Source organism: Equus caballus, chromosome 24, assembly GCF_041296265.1.
Source record: "Equus caballus isolate H_3958 breed thoroughbred chromosome 24, TB-T2T, whole genome shotgun sequence".
NCBI lineage: Eukaryota > Metazoa > Chordata > Mammalia > Perissodactyla > Equidae > Equus > Equus caballus.
Genome location: NC_091707.1, coordinates 35,876,756 through 35,884,233, shown reverse-complemented (window position 1 = coordinate 35,884,233; position 7,478 = coordinate 35,876,756).

The window sequence follows — 7,478 nt, the reverse complement described above, 5'->3', positions numbered from 1 at the left end:
TCAGTTCTCCAGTGGAGTAGCCACCGGCTGGTATAACAATGGACCAAGGCAGAAAAAAAAGAAAAGAACAACTCATCAGAAACCAGGCTTTTGTCAGAAAGAAAAAAGAAAAAACAATGCTCAAACCCAACTGCAGCAAGCAATTAGGGAACAATAGCTAAATACTTTCTATAATTAGAGAGAGAAACTGTCGCAAGTGATCAGAGCGCCTTTGTCTGCACTGACCCTCAACACCCAGAGAAGATCTTGGCTCATGTGAGATGGAGACTGGGGAATCTTTGTGTCTTTTTTAGTTTTCTTGAGAAATTAAATTTCACACCACCCTTCTGTTGCCAAGAAAGAAGAGCAGAGGAGGCAGCGAGGACCCTCTCACCAGAAAAGAAAGGCAATTGGAAATGTGACTCATGTCGAGGGCTAATTCAATCCTGAAAGAGGAAAGGGTCTTACAGCTTCCCCGCAGAGCTCCTGACACCCTGGTCCTACTCTGCTGATGGCGCAGGTGGGTGGGTTGGCATTTTTGGAGGAACAGGGGTTTGAAATCCACTTATCACATCCCTTTTGCCAAAATGTGAGGAGGAGCAAATTCTTATCTTTAACAATGGATATTCTGGACAAAAGCAAAGGAGAGGATATGCCCACAAACTTTAGTGCTACAGAATTGCTCTCTTGGTCTTGACACAAGGACCAAGCTAGATTCCTTGCCCCACATCTCTATGCCTGCCCAGGTCCTGCTCTTCTCCCAAGCCCCCAGCTTCCAAACTCTGGTCACCTTTTTCTCTTCATTCTCCTCAGTTCCTCATCGCTAACTCAGCCTATTGATACTTCCTTCTACATACACTCCCATCTTTTCCTTCCTCCCCATTCCTACCACACAAGCACTGTCAAGCTCCCCACGCATCCCATATCTAGACTTTTCTGCAGACTTCCATCTGGTCCCCTTCCTCCAGAAGCCTACGCTTCAAAGACATTCCTCAAAACACCACCTCAAACGCTCCATTCACTATGCCATTCTCTATGCTGAGACTGAGACTACACTGAAACTATGGTACAAGTGCCCATGAAGGTACAGTGGATAATTTTAGGTGACGTAGTACACCAAGTTATTGTCCTGCTGAGGCCCCCGTACCAGGCCAGTACCCCCATCACTCTGCTACTATGAGTGTTGGCTGCTAACAGCTCGAAACTGCCCCATTCTCTGGAAAATTGACAGAGCTGAAGGGAGCTGCCTCATTAGGAAATGTCTGGAAGGTTACACCCTCACACAGTCCCATATCATGCTTTCAGGAAGGTATTCTGTTCTTGTTTTTTTGTTTTATTTATTTATTTATTGGAGGAAGATTATCCCTGAGCTAACATCTGCTGCCAATCCTCCTCTTTTTCCTGAGGAAGACTGGCCCTGAGCTAACATCTGTGCCCATCATCCTCCACTTCATATGTGGGACGCCTACCACAGCATGGCTTGCTAAGTGGTGCCATGTCCGCACCTGGGATCCAAACCGGCGAACCCCGGACCGCCAAAGCAGAACATGTGCACTTAACCACTGGGCCACAAGCCGGTCCCAAGGTATTCTGTTCCTAAATGCTGGGTTGCTACAAACTGTTTCTTTGGGAGAAACCCAGGTCAGTCTTGGAAAGTCTCGAACACCTGCAGTTCAGTTCTGTGAGAAGGCCACAGAGACCTAGGTGTCTCCCACTGCCTTCCTGGAAGGAACAGCTATAGTGTCTGCTATGCTCCAGGTACTGAGCCACTATTAAGCACCAGGCCTTGTTTTGAGGATACTGACATAAATAAGATGATGTTCTTACCCTGCTGAGAAGCCCATAGCCTGGTGGGAGACAGATTATTATTTTTTTAATTTTACAATCAGTTTTAAAAGTGCTCTATGGACGTGTGTAAAGCAATACTGGGGGGAGGGGAGAGCTCCTCTGTTCCTGTTGCAGTGGAACATAATGGAGTTCAGGATTCAGCAGCTGGTTTCCAGTGTGGACCCTCCCACTTATTAGCTGAGAGACCCCAGGCGTGTCATCGATGGTGTGTGCTGGCAAAAAAGAGCGACTGAAATGCCCTTTAGAATACATCAACTTAATGGACATTGTCTCTGGGTAATAGGATTGCAGGTAGTTTTTATTTTCTTCTGTTTGCTTTTCTATTTTTAAAATTTTCCACAGAGAATGAGATCCTTTTGAAATCAGAAAAAGAGAATAAGTAAATTTTTTTAATGTGGTTTAATTCTCAGAAGCATGCTCCAAGGTGCTCTCTTTTAAGGCATATCTCCTCCCCCCACCTCCGCACTTTATCTACCTATTTATCTGTCTGTCTATGTATCTATCTGGCAGTCTATGTATCTATGTCAAAGGGTAGTTTTTAGGACTACCTGCTTCAAAATCATTTGGAAGTTTTATTAAAATGCACATTCCGGAGGCCGGCCCCGTGGCCAAGTGGTTAAGTTTGCGCCCTCTGCTTTGGCGGCCCAGGGTTTCACCAGTTTGGATCCTGGGCGCAGACATGGCACCACTCATCAGGCCATGCTGAGGCGGCATCCCACATGCCACAACTAGAAGGACCCACAACTGAAATATGCAACTATGTACTGGGGGGATTTGGGGAGAAAAAGCAGGGAAAAAAAAAAAAAGATTGGCAACAGTTGTCAGCTCAGGTGCCAATCTTTTAAACAAATAAAATACACGTTCCAAGCCCTACTCCCTGGATTCACACAGTTCGGAGGGGGCCTAGAAATTTGTATTTTGACAAGCTCCCTAGATGATTCCTTTTTGCACCATAAGCATGAGAACTACTATTAAGGTAAATGAAGCATTCTATTTGCACTAATTTTCCAGATAACTAAGGCTCATCCACATATATAACTTTTTAAAAAGTTTTACACATTCTTACAAAATAAGTTTGCTGAAGAGAGTTATAAAAAAATCATTTATTTACCACCTCCTAGTACACAGATTGTGCCACTTAAAGAAACCAGGGCTCCTTAGAGAAATGACTCATTCCAGATCTGGAGATGGAAATGTATAAGATGATCCTGGAACATCTTATCATACCAGAAAGCATGGACGTTATCAAAGACTACTGCGGTTGGGTCAAAAGGGCTCAGAAGTCTATATGAAGACTCTCCCACTTGCTAAAGGTGGGACAATTTGACCATCAATCAGCTGAAAACATCAATGGATTGAAGCACATCAAGTATCTTTACCTCTAAGAGTTTATAATGATAATCAAAAAAAAAAAATTGTCACCTCTGAAGAATGCTAGGAAACTAGTTATTTTTAAAACTGGTCTCTGAAGAGAAAGACTCGGGCAGTCATTCCCTCTTTCCTTTGTGATCTGTTCCAAAGAGTAAGCAAATAGCTGATGAAGGGACAATCCTCTTTTATGGAATTATTGCAGCTGAGAAATGGAAAAGGAATGATGGAATTAGAACATCACCAATTTGCAATTCCTAATGATTTATGGGTGTAGCAATGATCATAAATGGCTCCTAGCATCACAAGAAAGACCACAAGAACTTGGATCTTCCTGACGGAAGTAAACACCACCACCTGCGAAGTTACTTTGCCCCTCCCCCACCCCACTGCAAAAACCAAGCAAAACAAAACCTTGCATCTGATCAAGCCTCTAGAGCTAATGAAGAATTCCTAGGAAACAGGAGGAACAAGCTTACAAAGACACAAAGTTGAGGCGGTAGGAAACTCTACCAGGCAAATGACCTGGTTTCTTCAACAAAACATTGCATTTAAAAAAGCAAAGAGATGGAAAGGGAACCTCTAAGTAAAAGAGATACGAGATATATCAACCAATCACAATGGATCAACCTTATTTGGATCTTGATTCAAATGAGCAAACTCTCTCTCTCTCTCTATTGTATATATATATTCAAAAAGCAAAACTAAGAACACATTAAAAACATATAAAACACAAAAAATTTTAAGACAATCAGGGAAATGCCAACTCTGACAGCATATTTGATGATATTAAAGAATTATTTTTTTAAACTTAAGTATGATAACAGTACTGTGGTTGTGGTTTTTAAAAAGGAGTCCTATTTTTAGAGGAACATGCTGAAGTTTTCACAAATGAGATAGGATGTTTGAGATTTGCTTCACAATAATCCAGGGGAGGGAGTGGGAAAGGTTATGATGGACAAGATTGGCCCTGTGTTGAAAATTGTTAAAGCCAGTGGTGCATTCATCAGGTTCATTTTTCTATTTTCTCTACTTTTGAAAATGTTTGAAATTTTCATAAATAAAATGTTCTGTAGGTTCACGGTTGAAACTTGAAAATTTCAGAAAAGTAAAAGAAGAAAGTTTAAGTTATCCATAATCCCACCCTACAGAGATAATCATTACTGTCACTTTACAGTACATCCTTCTAGCCTTTTAAATAATATATAATAGAAATCCTGCTGTGAATATTGTTTTGTAATCTGCTTCTTTCACTTAAGATAGTATATTTTCCTTGTCATTAAAAATTCTAAAACATTGTTCTTAATTGTTGCAGTAGTATTTTAGTTCCTAACATTTATTTAATCAAAACTCTATTTTTGCTACTAAAAATTTTGCTGCAGGGGCCAGTCAGGTGGCACAGCAGTTAAGTTCGCATGTTCCGCTACTCAGCGGCCGGGGGTTCGCTGGTTCAGATCCCCGGGGCAGACACGGCACCGTTTGGCAAAAGCCATGCTGTGGTAGGCGTCCCACATATAAAGTAGAGGGAGATGGGCATGGATGTTAGCTCAGGGCCTGTCTTCCTCAGCAAAACAAAAGAGGAGGATTGGCAGTAGTTAGCTCAGGGCTAATCTTCCTCAAAAACAAAAAATTTGCTGCAATGAATATCCTTGAAAATCTTTATTTGGGGGCACTACTCATTTTTAAAAAGTAGAATTCGTAGTTGAAAGAATATAAACATTTTTAGATATTTAATACATACTGTTAAACTGCTCCCTAGAAAGGTTATATCCATTTGTGTTCCTGCCAGTAGGAAGGAGAATTCCCCTTTTTCGAAAACGTTATTCTTCCGGAAGCTTTTAATTTTCCCTATTTAATAAAGAATTCCAGGTCAAAAGAAGAGTTGATAAGTGTGGGAGCCAGACGGGTCTATCTTTGAATCCTATTAGCTCTGTGACCTTGTGAGAGTTACTCAACATGTCTGGATGTGGGAAAAGAATAACACTGGCGGGTCATGGCCATTAAATAAAATCATAAACCTAATGACATAATGTATTATCTGTACATTTCTTAGCACGGTGCCTGCCTTGGTAACTGTTAGCTGTAACTATCATCATTATCATTATTATTATTACACATTGCCTTCCTATAGAATAAAATTCATAGTTTTTGTGACAGCTGTTTTCTTTTTCATGAAGAGGCCTTTTTACTTGCTTCTGCATTCAAGTTTGTATTTAAGAGAGTTTATGGATAAGTTTGATGGTCTAGTGGTTAAGATTTGGCATTCTCACTGCCACGGTCTGGGCTTCTTTCCCCATCTGGGAACCACACCACCTGTCTGTTGGTTGTCATACTGTGGCGGCTGCATGTTGCTGTGACGCTGAAAGCTATGCCACCACTATTTCAAATACCAGCAGGGTCCCTCATGGTGGACAGGTTTCAGTGGAGCTTCAGACAGACTAGGAAGAAGGACCTGGCCACCCACTTCTGAAAAAATTGGCCATGAAAACCCGATGAATAGCAGAGAAGCATTGTCTGATAGAGTGCCAGAAGGTGAGAGGATGGAGCAAAAAGACGGGGCAGGGTTCTGCTGTGCTGTACTCGGGGCCAACAGAAGTCAGAATCAACTGGATGGCACAAACAACAAATGGAGAGGGTAGGGTGGTTTTGGTTGCATCCTAAAGAAACCCCAAGTCAGATGGATAAGGCTGCAGCACCTCTTCAGAAGACATGGTCTGACTGTCTCCTTAGCAATTCCCTTGGCTCTGCCCTTCTCTGACTATTGTTTTCAACCCCATACTGATGTCCCCAGAATAAGGCAGTTAATTAAAAGAGATGCAACTAAAGCAACATGCTTATTTGTTCACTTCCAGGTGGAAAAAGAAAGAGTCCCTGCGTTCTACCCTCCAAGTGGACCATTCAATGTATACTGATTTGGAAAACTATTTAATTTTTTTTCATTTTTTGTCTTTTTTGGTGGAACTTAATAAGCCGATTCTCAAGGTAACCAGCCAAGATGAAACACACTGTTGACTAAGGAGAACAAGGTGAGAGAACTTGCTGTAAGAGGAACAGAATAAAAAGCCCCAAACAGATCTATGCATGTGGACACTTACCACATGACGGATGTGGCCTGCAGATCGGTGAGGAAAGAACAGACTTTAATAAATCCTCCTGATAAAATCGAGTATCCATGTGGAAACAATTGAAATCGCACTCCTATCCCACGTCATACACAGTAGTCGATTCCAGGTGGAATTGACCTATGTGTAAAAGGAAAAACTATAAAATTTTAAAAGATAATACAGGAAAGCATGTTCAAGACCTTGGGACAGGGGAGAATTCTTAAACAAGGCCCAAAGAGCACTCACCATAATAGAAAAGATTCATAAATTGCCTTACCTAAGAATTAAAATTTTCTGTTCATCAAAAGATAGCATTGTTGGATCAAAAAGAGAAGCAGAGCAGTAGAAGGTACTTGCAATAGACAAAGGACTAGTTTCCAAACCATAGGAAGAATTCTCACAAATTGACAAGAAAAAGACATATGACCCAGTAAGAAATGGACGAGAGACTTGAACAGGAACTTCACAAAGACAAAATCAAAGACATTATTAGTCGTCAGGGAAATGCAAATTAAAATTAATGCCATTCTTACATCCCAGATGTAAAATTTTACAGGAAGAGCATATGAAGTGTTGGAGATAGGAATATAAACTAAATCAACCACTTCGGAAACAGTTTGGCCCTATCTGGAGATAGGAAGATCCACATAGCCTACAACTCAGCAATCCATCCCTGAGTGCATACCCCAGAGAAACTGATGCTCAATTATTCACAGCTGCATTATTCATTAATAACCCCAAATTGGAAACAGATCAAATGGTCATCAACGGCAGAACAGATAAAGTCTTAGAAAGTTCGCCATTACTCTCTCTAATAAAACTAAGTTAATAATAATAATAATGGCTAATACTTTTAGGGCACTTACCATGTGCTAAATACTGTTTTAGGGTTTTAATATATAAATAATCATTACAAATACTAATCAGAATCTGCCATGCACCAGGTACTGTTCTAAACAGGCTTCATATGTAGTCATTTTATCTTCACCCTTAACCTGTGAAGAAAGTACAATTATTATCCCCATTTTTCAAATGAGAAAAGTGAGGTCAAACAGTTAACTAACCTGCTCAAGATCACACTAGTTAGTGGGAAAGCTGGGATTCTGCCTTCATGGAGCACGACCACTAGAAAAGGGTCTAAGGATGAACCTTAAGAAAAACCATCAGATAAGGAGTTCA